Consider the following 12045-nt stretch of genomic DNA (forward strand, 5'->3'; position numbering starts at 1 on the left):
TGTTGCATTTGAGACAGTATGGTGTATCCACAGGTGCCTTCATTCTCAGACCCCCCAGTCTACAACTTTCGCCACCCCAGAGTTTGCTTGCTTTGAGATGATGGATATCAAGGCTGGAAATGGGGACCATCAGAAGTTATCAGGTTCTTAATCTACCCCAAACCAAACTGGTTTTTGGAACAGACATTGTAGAACAGCTGGATGCTTAAAGCCCTTTTATGCAGGCAGCTGTAATTAAAGGGACTAAACTTGGTATGAAGTTGGAGACAGACTAAAAAAGCATTTGCTAGCTCTAGGTGATAGATTTAATGCTTTGACACTGGACTTCAAAGATAATATAACTTTGTACTGTGATTGTCAGGTAGAGAAGGTTTTCCCAAACAGGATAACAATCCTACAGTTAATGCCACTTATCACCATGTTTGATGGAAGGTCTGAAACTTTTTGCTGTTGCTGTCATATAAGGAAGGTACGTCAAGGGGCAATTATGAGTCAGATTAGACTACTTTTATCTATTCAAATTAATGATAACCAACTTGCAAATTGGGCTCAATACAGTAGTAATTGGACAAAGTTAGATAGCTTTGCTCAAATTAAATGATTTAATAGTCTCTTCTAGCCTTGAAAATCAATTAATTTGCCTTTCTTTCAAGTCCCAGTATTGGATAAGTAGTAAATATAGTTTAAAAGGGGACAATCACACTTTTATAACTGAATTTTTTACACCTCCTATTAAGTGACATCTAACGGTACTGTAATTTGAAAGGAAGTAGAAGGGAAAAGTTGTTAGTCCATTGCATCTGATGTACTGCTTCATTGGCATTGGTAATTTCCCTTGTTTGTGTAAGCCTTAGACACAGCACCAGGGGAAGAAACACCAACGTTTTTTGTTTTTAACCATGTAATGGAAAACTACAGCTTTTGGCAGGAGTGCTCAAGGGCAGGCATAGAACCTGAAACACACTCCTTTATGCTCTCTCTACTTAATTTCAGTTTGACAACATTCCCTTTAGCCCTAGAAAAAATATCAAACTACAGAACTTAAAAATAAAATATTATGCACCTGCCATTTGTTATAGTTCTGGCTAGAGCCTTTCCTGGGGTATCTGTATAGATCCAGTATCGTGGGCTGAACAGGAATGAAACTGACATTTTGATGTGATCTACGTTTTGAACAGCAAATATGATCTTAATAGATGGTTGATGCTTAAACTGAGCATGTAAGAAAAACTAAAGTCAATAGGATAGTTGTAAAAAGACTACTGATCATTAAAGTCAGATTTAGGTAAAGTACATGAACGTGGCCAAACTCTGTTCTGTCCCACAGGAATTCTGTGTCATTGCTTTGTGAGGGAGAAGGTACAAGGACACTAAGAATGAAAACCTGACCCTACTGAAATAAATTGGATATTTTGCTATAATTTGGACCAGTGCTTCAAAGTCTCTCGTTTTCCACTTCTAGGAAGAAATGCACCCAACCCCATCTCTTATCTTTACTCTACAAACTGGTAATTCAGTGGTGTAGAAATTCTAATAGTGGAACATTCCTGGGTGAATAAATCTTGCATTGGAATCTGAGACCCCGTCTTTCAAAGCTGTATTTGTGTGCTAGAACGGAACAGCAAGCCGTACTTACTGCTTACCCCTGAGCTAAAATCAATCTGGCTAAGAGTACAGAGGGGACAGTAACCCGAGCTTCTGTGCTTATATAGTCAGTGATGAGAGCTAATCCTGATAAATAGCCTATTCCAGGGAACTAAGAAAGGAGTCATCAGTATTAATCACTTGCTTGATGTGACAGGCTTGCTTTCAACCTGTGAAGAATTGCACAATATATGGCTTGAGCTAACTAGTAATATCTTTAGTTAGGACACCTGCTTTTAGGCATTTAACAGGGGTGAAGACTCTAAGCAACTGAACTACCTTGCTTGTCTTGAACCAACAAACCACATTTTATAAAAGCGCTCCCTCTTGGGTCCCCAGTTACTCTCTAATTCATGTTTTGTAATAAATTAAAAGCCCTCAATAAAATTCTTCACAAACTCCAGTCCTCCAACTCTTCTCTACCCCTTAAGGACTCCTGTCTTTTTGGGTTTTGTTTTTTGTTTTTTTATTCCAGGATCTTTATCCTGTACCACCAAAAATATAAAAGATTACATATTTTTTGTTTCTGGAAATTCTACTACAAATCTTTGTCTCCACTCTTAAGGAGCAGTAAGCAGTGCAGAAACTTAAGTCTCTTTTTTATGCAACTTACATTTCTGTTGTTAATAACACTGTTTTTCATTGGGTCTTGAGATTCACTGCCTATGATAACTAGTACTGCCATTTCCCCTTTGTTTGTATCAGCTTTTTCTAGCTGATGTATTTAATTAGTTCCCATGTTAATGTTTTGGTTTGCTGAATGCAGGTTTTGATATCTTACTTGACCTGGCCTTTATTTAGGTATTTTAATATATATTAAACTTTTCCTTTGTAAACAAGCCATTTCCATTTGATGTAAAAATCTGTTGTGTGCCAAGTGGTATCAATCACCGTGTTTAAAATTTCTGCTGTATTTGCCTTCACATCAAAGTCCTTTCTGAAAATCTCTGACCTTTACATATTTTGTAAGGTCAGTTTTTGGATAGACCTGTAGGTGGTACCTGTTTGGTGCAAAGCAGAGAATAGGGTTTGTTTGGAAGCCATCTACATCCTTGTGTCTGTTACTCACAATTGGTTCTTCACATTTTGATGTTAAGTACTCATCTATGCTAGAGGAAAATAGTCATCCTCTAATTCTTTTCAATTATTCAATTAGTGAAAATCAATTAATGACTTCTTAGCTAACCCATTGACCTCCCTGTTGCATTTATGTGCTGTCAGGCAGAAAACTATTGCTCATTGACCTCCTTAGGATCTTATATTTCCTATCCTGCTAAAGAGACCAGGCATACCAGATTGTGGAATGGGAGGTGTGTTGCTGTTCTGTAATCTCTCTCATAATTTAGACTTCCCATTGAGTGGTTTTGAGCTTTGTAAAAACGCTTGGAAATCAACCTACAGTTTCATGCTGGGATTTTTTTTTCTTTATAGGAGAAAAAAATAGTGCCAGTCTTGCAGCAATGATGTTTACATATTAAAGCGTCATAAATCAGTAATTCAATTTATTTTCTAATCTCTCAAGTGGGTTCTTTTTAAACAACAAAAACTTAGTGTTAATTTGTTTGAGAAGTAAGAAAATGGCTCTCTCAGACTGAGACCACTAACATTATTAATAGGAAGAGCCTAGCATTTTACATTTCTGAAAGCATTCTTAGCTGTTAAGATGAGCAGTAGCCAATATGATCCTGCAGTCGAATCACCTGAAAGACACGCAGCAAAGAACTTCACCCAGTGCTTTTGGCATCAAGCCTACGACTGCTGTTGATGCTACTACAGATCTCTTAGAAAGATATCCAGTCTTGATGTACAGATTTCAGATGATGGAGAATCCATATCACGCCTATAGATAAGTTGTTCTAACTGATAGCTGGTAATTGCTGTTAAAATTTTCTGCCTTGTTGCTAGAATGTGTATGGCTTCAGCTCTCAACCACTAGATCCTGTTATGCCTTTTTCTGCTAGATTAAAGAAATGTCTGCTATTATAAATCTCTTCCACCATGTATAGGTAGCTATAGAACATGATTAAATTACTTAAACTTGGCTAAATTGAGGAATCTATAGTAATTATGGAGCCTAAGTTAACCTGAAAAAACTGCCCATTTGGAGCTCCAGCTGGCAGGCATTGTCCATGGGGACCCAAAGCTTTATAACTTGCTTTTCCCTAGTCATTTGGAAAACAGCCAGGAAGGCTTGGCAGTGGCTAAATTGTTAGGTAAGGTGACATCATTTTATTATTTGCCAGTGCCTAGATTCCTGTTTATTTTTGGTTTTCATCATCCTAATTTTTATACTAATAAATCCTCATTTCAGCTTGCCTCTGCTACTTTTCCTGCAGAAGCCATTTTAAGTTGCATCTATAAAATAATTTAATAATGTATAGATAAGCCCACCCATTCCCACAAGTACTGCAGTACAGATTACACTGTACACCTCAGCAATGACAAACTACTCCAGGAAGCCTTGCTATGTTGACACAACTTCAGCAAATATGGCACATTATTGAACTATTCACTGTCACCATTCTTTTGTATACCACCACATTGCTTGGATTTACTGAGGGAGGAAGAGAGTGTTTACTGAGCATGATTGTGAAATCTTTTGGATTCCTCAAAATAGCATGTGACTGAAATAAATAAAACAAGCCCTGATTTGCCTGAACATACTGTTTTGCCCTAGGTGCATCTCTTGTGAGTAATCTATTGTGAGCAGGTAACAGCACTGGAAATCTTGTCCTCAGAAGCCTGAAGTAAAATTATTTTTAAGACGGACGTAACAGAGCAATTAGAGGGAAACTAACATGCATGGAAATAAGGGACCATGCCATCTAGTCAGGCAAAAATCAAACTAAATCAATCACTTTAAGCAAGGCAGGTGGGAAGGTGGAGAAGAAATAGAATTTATTTTTGCACACACTGCAAGGAGGCCATGTTAGTAGTAAAAGTAAGGGCCAGAAAAGAGTAGGAGTAACTTTTTTTTTTTCCTCCTTATTCCCCATTTCCTTACTTAGTGGAAAAAAACATATTTAATTTCTGTATTTCTATGAAGTGATGCTTTGTGCCATGAAACAGACACTAGGAGCTAATTACTTTTAGTCCAGTTGCCACATTTCCATTTGCAAGAACATAGTTTCTAGGGTCAGAAGGGACCGGAACAGATCAAGTCCGACCCCATGCCCTGGACAGGAATGAGTGCAGGGATCATAGTACCCCAGCCAGCTAACTATCGAACCTCCTCTTGAAGATCCCCATGGTAGGGGAGACCACCACGTCCCTTGGCAACCCATTCCAGAGCCCAGCAGCCCTAATAACACTATACTTTAACATTTTCTTGCTGCACAATTGGTTCAGTATTCAAGCCTGTTCATCCATTGGCCTCTCTGGCACTAAGACTGCTGCTTGATGCTAGTTATGATTGGTTTGGTTTTCTTTGAGTTGGACACAATATAGTAAAATCAGCATGTTTCATGTAGCTTAAGTGTCCAGTAGCTAGTCATTTGTGCAAGTTCCCTTGGGTCTAAAAATCATCTAAAAATGTTTTTAAATGAGCCTTATTACCTTTTGGCTGCCATGTTGAAATATTTCTTTCATATATTTTCCAACTAGCCCAGGCTTGCTGTTAAGTTCAAATTCAAAAACACGTATGAATGCTACATTGCCTAATGTACTAGTACTCCTTCCCTGGATCTAAACAAGATCAAGGCCTCATCCTGGGGAATATCTCTGTTCTATGAATTAGATAAGTATTGCTCACAGTGAGTAGTGGAAATTATTCCAGCTCCTGGAGGCAAAATTTTACTGAATAAAAAACACAGTGCAAACAAATTTTATAGGGAAACATCACTCTATTCCTTACTGCCTGCTTTGGCAGAAATTATCTATACCCTGCCCCACTGTTGAGTATAACTATAGCATAAGGGTCTGGAAATCTCCAGAGCATATTTCCACACTATTTCCACCCATTCATCAGAAAGTCTGCAACTTTTTGGATGGTTTTATATTCTACCAAGTAATTAAGCAATGAAGAATGTGATAATGCCTCCCTTCAACTTCCACACACAGAGAAAATGCTGCCTCTACAGCCTTTAAAACTATATTTTTCTTATTTTTATAAAAAGTCAGATTATCAGAAGAAGACATCTGTAGATTTGCTGGTCCTGGCCAGAATTCTGTCTTTGTAATCAAACGCACCTTTCACCAACAATCAGATCCTTGAGACTGACTGAGACCCTTTACAATCTGTCTCTGTATATTATACAAATAAATATACGTACAAATAAATGAAATGTATAACTATAAATATGCCCTTCAGAAGTGCAACCACCTCTGGATTCAGACATGGGTGACTATTGAATGGCACAAGGCAAAAGATCACACAATTATTTCTTGAGCAGCCTCTGATCGTGGCTATGAGTTATACTGATATATTATATCCTTGTTCTGACTTTGGCCTATATTCTAAATAATGTGGGCTGCAATCTTCTGTAAGTAGAAAGTCTCTTTTCTGCTTCATTGTTTCCCAGCTGTTTAGTTCATGATATTAAGGTGTCACAAACCATTACCCCAGCAGAGATGTTAATTCTGTGTCAGTGACCAGAGGCAAGAGTCATCACTCCTGTGGTTTGCCCAACATGTTGACATTCAATTACAGTTACCTGTTTGAGGCAAACTGCTAAGAGACGATAGAAATAAATAAGATCAACTACAAATGGTCTTACAATAGCTGACAGAGACCTAGGCAAAACAGCTGATTGGCAACCAGGAATCCTGGTTTTCTCTGATTTAAAAAAATCCCCAATTTTCGGTTAAAAAAAGTAACCCCAAATCTACGTTGTTCCATGATTAAAATGAAACACCACTGTATATATATTTATATACTAGTGGTGTTTCATTTAAATCACAGAAAAATGTAGATTTAAACTTTTTTTAAAACAGAAAAAGCCAAAATCTCTGCTCATGATAATTATCAGCAAAACATGCAAATGGATATAAACAAAGACACAAAAGGATGAAGTAATGATGATTCTGGAGAAGCATCTTTGGTTGTAAGTGAGCATTAGATCAGAAAACATACATTCAGCTCTAAGATACACAGAGTAACAATTTTTTAAATCATGCATAGGTGACTTCTGTTAACCTTTACAGAGATTTTTGCTTCTAAGTTATTTCTGAAAATATGATTTAATTTCTTCCTTAGTACCTGATGTTAGTATTCTCAAAAATGCATAAATAGCCTAACACAGCTGAGGACATCCAAAAGAAGCCACACATGCCTCATAGATCTTCTGGGCCAAGCAAGGAACATGCATGTTTTCATGTCAAAACAGTCTTTCATGAGAAATGCTGTCATGGGGCTGAAAAGTGTTCTGCTTGTGTGTTATGTTACTTTCAGACATGTTTTTTGAGATGCATACGAAGTATGGCACAATTCCCCATCCAGCTATAAAATATGAGGTCTTACTATGCTCTGTGAGCTCTAGGGACAACATGTCAAATTCTTTCTTGGTGTAAATCAGCATATCTGCACAGATTTCAGTGGAGCTACACTAATTTATATCAGAAGCCTGCTTTGACTTCTGAAAGTCAGTGAGTCTTTGCAGTCCTACAAGCCAAAATCCACTTAATTCTAACCGAGTTACCAAATGGAACCCTTAAAAATACTTCCTGTTTCCTTTAGAGAAGGAAATATTTTCAGGTTCAGATAGGTTCAAAGTTCAATGCTGTGAGCTGTCATTTCCTTACAGTGTTTTAGTAAGGCCAAATATCGCCAAATGGCAGTTCTTGGTTTAAATGAGGCTAAGCTTGCATGCTCCATTTTTGTCACCTGTTTTATTAGCTAAACCTTTGGCCCATAAATCATTAATATTATTAAACTGATTTTTATTATTAACTGACATTATTAACTGACAAATAAGTTATTCATCTGACAAAGCTTATCTGCTTTTGCTTTCGTAACAAAAATAACTATTTTAGCTCAACAGATGCAGAAAAAAACAAAATGCCAGTATCTTCAGATCAAAACCGATGACGTTCTTCTGTATTATTTCAATGGTAGATACAACAATATAATAATACAAGGATCACAGGCAAAAATAGTTGCTTCTTTCTCTTGCTTTGATTTTTTCAGTCCTGCCTTTTGCTAGTTTTCCACCACCATGGTTGTGGCTTTGAAAATAAAACATTAGTCTGTTAGGGTCAGCAACATCCTCTGGTGGCAAAATGATACATTAGTGGCATATTTTCCAAACCAATGAGAAGTGTTACCATAATACTTCCACAATTACAGTTTAGCCTTAAATAAACGAATACATAAAATGGACACAGACTCTCCATATGCCTGAAGAAGGGTGTTTGTGCCCCAAAGCTTGCAAAGAACAATTTTTCCAGCTGGTTAGCTGGTCTAATAAAAGATGCCACATCTACCCAAAGAGCCTTGTCTGTAAAATGGCCACATGCACTTAGAATGTTTTTAATTTGAAGACCTCAAAGTGCTTTTACAGAGGTGGGAAGGATTAATTCCACTTTACAGAAATAGGGAATTGAGGCACAGATAAGTGAGAAAGATAATGCTGTGTAAACACAGTGGATTAGTACAAAGCAGAAGATGAATTTTCCTGTCTTTTCCTTGTTGATTTAAAGCTCAAACCTTTCAAAGCACATTATTAGCAAGAAAGAGGGCTGCTGCCAGCATAGTTTAAATACCTTTTATGGTTCTGTATGTGACTCTTTTTTATATCACCTTTGCTGCACACGCTAGAAGATTTTATCAACAGAGTTCACATTTTTTCATGGTGAAAAGCTTCACCTTTGTTCCTTCTTGCCAGTATACCTCTGCTCAGATTGAGGCAAGCTTTTAGAAGACAGCCTGAGGTCGTTTCTCTATGTATTAAGGGGAATCATTTTTAAAGGCTAACTTGTTCTCAAATGCATCAAAGAAACGCGGGGAAACTCAATGGCAGGGGAAAAAATAAACAGTGTGAATAAAAAGGGCAGTTTAGCCTTATATAAACTGCATCACATGTTAGCTACAGTTCTACTTTCTCTTTGCAGCCTTGAAATAATCACAACACAGACAGCTAAAAAGGAAGTGCAGTCCCAGAGGTACGTGGCCCCACCTTGAAATAGAAAGACTGCAATGCCTACCAAAAACTGTGCCTTTAATTAGATCTGATGTAAAACAAACTCTCCTCTAGCGCTTTTATGATTTACCTCCAGACACTGCTTATCTGTTACATTTCTCTCTCTCCCTCTCACTTATGTAAGCCAAGGACCATGGCCTATATTCATTTTTATCTAGACAGACATCTTGCTTAGCTATCCTGCTGGTGAATGATTAGATTAACTAGTCAAGAGTCTGTGCCCTGGACTCCTTCATATCCTACCAGCTTTTCATCTGCAGGAGTCATGATAGGAGGATGGTTGTATAGATAAAGGCATAGATTTGGAAGCTAGGTGCTCTGGGTTGTATTCCTGACGAGCACACATTGGCTGTGTGACCCTGAGCAAGCTATTTAATTTCTCCATCCAGGTTTCTCCACATGTAAAATTAAGATAATACCTCCTTACTTAACCAGACTCATGGAACCTAATGTTACTTCAGTGCTTTCAGATCCTTGATTAAAGTGAGCTCTAGAAGTGCTCTTATACTATGGAGATGGCCAGGATTCAAATTACACTTTGACTCTTTAGGGGGACGCAAAAAAAATTGGCCAAGGTGGGGCTGTGTGCACAGGTCCACACATCAGTACCATGGGGCTGGGGCCAGCAGTGGTGGCAGCTGAAAGGAGCCACTGCCACTGCTGCTACCACCTGGGCTGCTTAGAAAGGTGCAAGGTGGGGCAAGGGCTGCGCACAGTGGCACATAGGCTCTGGGCTGTTGAGAAGGAAGGGATGCTAACTGGCTCATAGGTGGGTTCTCATCTCTTATGGGGGGCTCAGCCCCCCTGAGCTCCCCCATAATTCAAGCCCTGGAGATAGCATTGAGGAATGGAATGATGAATGCATGTTGCCAAACAATGCCACACAATTTCAAAGCAGCCATGGGTTACCTGCTTTCAAACTGATACCAAAAGGACTGTGCTTCAATCCCATCTGCACATTTGTTCTCTCCTACACTCAGCTGCAGCCTCACAGCAATAGGAATGTGACAGATCATTGAAAAAGTATAACTGAATCATTCAAGCTTAGGTTGATTTCAGCTAACTGATACTTAAAATTAGTAAAAAAGAGATGATTTTATGAACAGCCCCTGGCTGCTGCTGCTTTTTTTTTTTTTTTTTTTGAGGCTGGTCTATTAAAGGCACAATGAATCACTCGCCTTAGTCAGCAGGCAGGTGCTAAATTATACTATAATCCAAAGAAAAGCATCCTCAGGGTGCTGCAGCTACCAAACTATCTGATTTGGGCTAGGTTATATAAAACATAACAGGTTCCTCTCACGTCTGCCAAGAACGTCAGTTTTACCAAACTGCCCCTCAGGGCTGGACCATCCATCTTGGGGCAGTGTCTCTTACTGGTTAAGGACATAATTGCCTAACCATGCAAATGATGTTTGCACAGTTAATAAAAATTGCCTCAGAGCAGGTGAATCTTAACAAGGTACCAGGCTTCATTAGCTGCTTCATTGGCAGTGACTTTGATTTCTAGCAAGCAGCTAGGAGCTCCTGCTCTGTGACTGTGGGATCCCTAACCATGCCATGCTTGCAAGTGCATCCCTTAACTCTGCCGCTTCTGCCTCCCTTCAGCATGAAGTTCCATACCGGCAGGGAGAGCATGTTTAGCAGCAGTACTTCTAGCCACTGCAAACACTTTCATTCATCGGAGCCCCTCCTGCTCTCCAGCACGCTGCCTGCTGGTTGCCAGGCAACAGTATTAATACTGTTGTGCCTGCATGTTATGCAACCACTACTTTTTTTAGCATGAGGATCTCTCCATTGACCAAAATGGGATGTTTCCTTCTCCCACACCCGTGCCCCAGAAAAAAAAGCAGAAAACTGCTTTCAAAAGAGGCTCTATAGTGACTCATTGTGTTTTGAGGCATTGCACATCAAATTAAAGAAGCCCCCGCAAAAGGAATAAGCTTCTTCCTGGGATTATTTTGAAGTCGCCTTCACCCTACATAGCCCATGAAGTCCCCATTATTACAATGCGCAGTAAGAGCCTTTCCACATAGTCTTTTCCTGGTCCTGTTGCAGCTCCTGAGTATCTCAGCATTACACATTTGCACTAAGCAGCAGCAAAGGAACAGAAGTTGTAAAATGTAGGCAAGGTAGCAAAATTCACATAGTTTTTTTGGGGGGTTTTATGATGATGCCTACTCTCTGCTAGATGTTCCTGAAACTCTCAAGAAAGATAGTCACTGCTCCATGGAACTCAGTTTTATGGCAGGCAGATGAAGAGATGGTGATTAGGGGAATGGTCACAAAATGATGCCATTTCAAATCTACCAAATTTCATCCCATAAGCAGTACAGCAGAAATAGACTGGAAAGCAAACATCCTCCTAAGTCTCTCAATTTCTTGAGTCTTGAGAATTAAGTTTAGATCCCAGGGGCTACAGCTCTGCTCCACACCCTTCCACACCTGCCAAGAACCAAGAAGCTCCAGGGCAGCAGTTTCCAACCTTGGGTCACAACCAAAATGAGGGTCATGGGGGCAATGCCAGCAGCACCACACACAAAAGACAAGCTGCACCACGTACTGGGAACTCGAACTCCCCCACCCCCAGGCTGCTGCTGCCACCACACTGCTCCCAGCAGCAGGTCATGGCAAAAAAAGGTTGGGAACCATTACTTTAGTGAGTCCTGCTTTTCAGCCCAAAGACAGCTGAGCACACAGGCAGCACTGGTAACCTGTCCACTCCTCTCTCCTCCCCTCCTTCTTAAAAGAGGTGAAAGCGTAGAGTACTGTGAGATGCTGGGGGAATAAAAGACCCATCAAATTACAGTTCACAGCTCACAAGTAACCTGTAGTACTACAAATGTAGCTCCACAGAGAAGTTGCTGTTTCACTCAGCAATAATCTTGTAGTGTTTCGATCATTTTTGTGCCATTATAGGAGGTGTGTATATGTCTGCTTAGCTTCTACAAAGCTAAGTAGCACTACAAAGGCATTTATAATGTTATGTCTGTCCAGGGCCTAACTCTCAAATAGGACACAGGTACATTTCAATCTCAAGTGTGCTTTTTAGACTCGGTGGTGTGTCTTCACTACCTAATGCATAACTTTAGAGAGATAACCAAGTTATGTCTGAATGAGCTAGTTCAGATGCCAGGATGTATAGCCATGACAGCACAGTGCTCCACACACATTAGTTTTGTCTTATTGAGAGTTAGCCCAGGCACATGGTCATAAGAATGCTGCTATATTACTACCTGAGCTAGTTCTCAAGGTGCCATCAATTGTG

This window comes from Crocodylus porosus, unplaced genomic scaffold, assembly GCF_001723895.1.
Source record: "Crocodylus porosus isolate Cpor-Errol unplaced genomic scaffold, CroPor_comp1, whole genome shotgun sequence".
Lineage (NCBI taxonomy): Eukaryota > Metazoa > Chordata > Crocodylia > Crocodylidae > Crocodylus > Crocodylus porosus.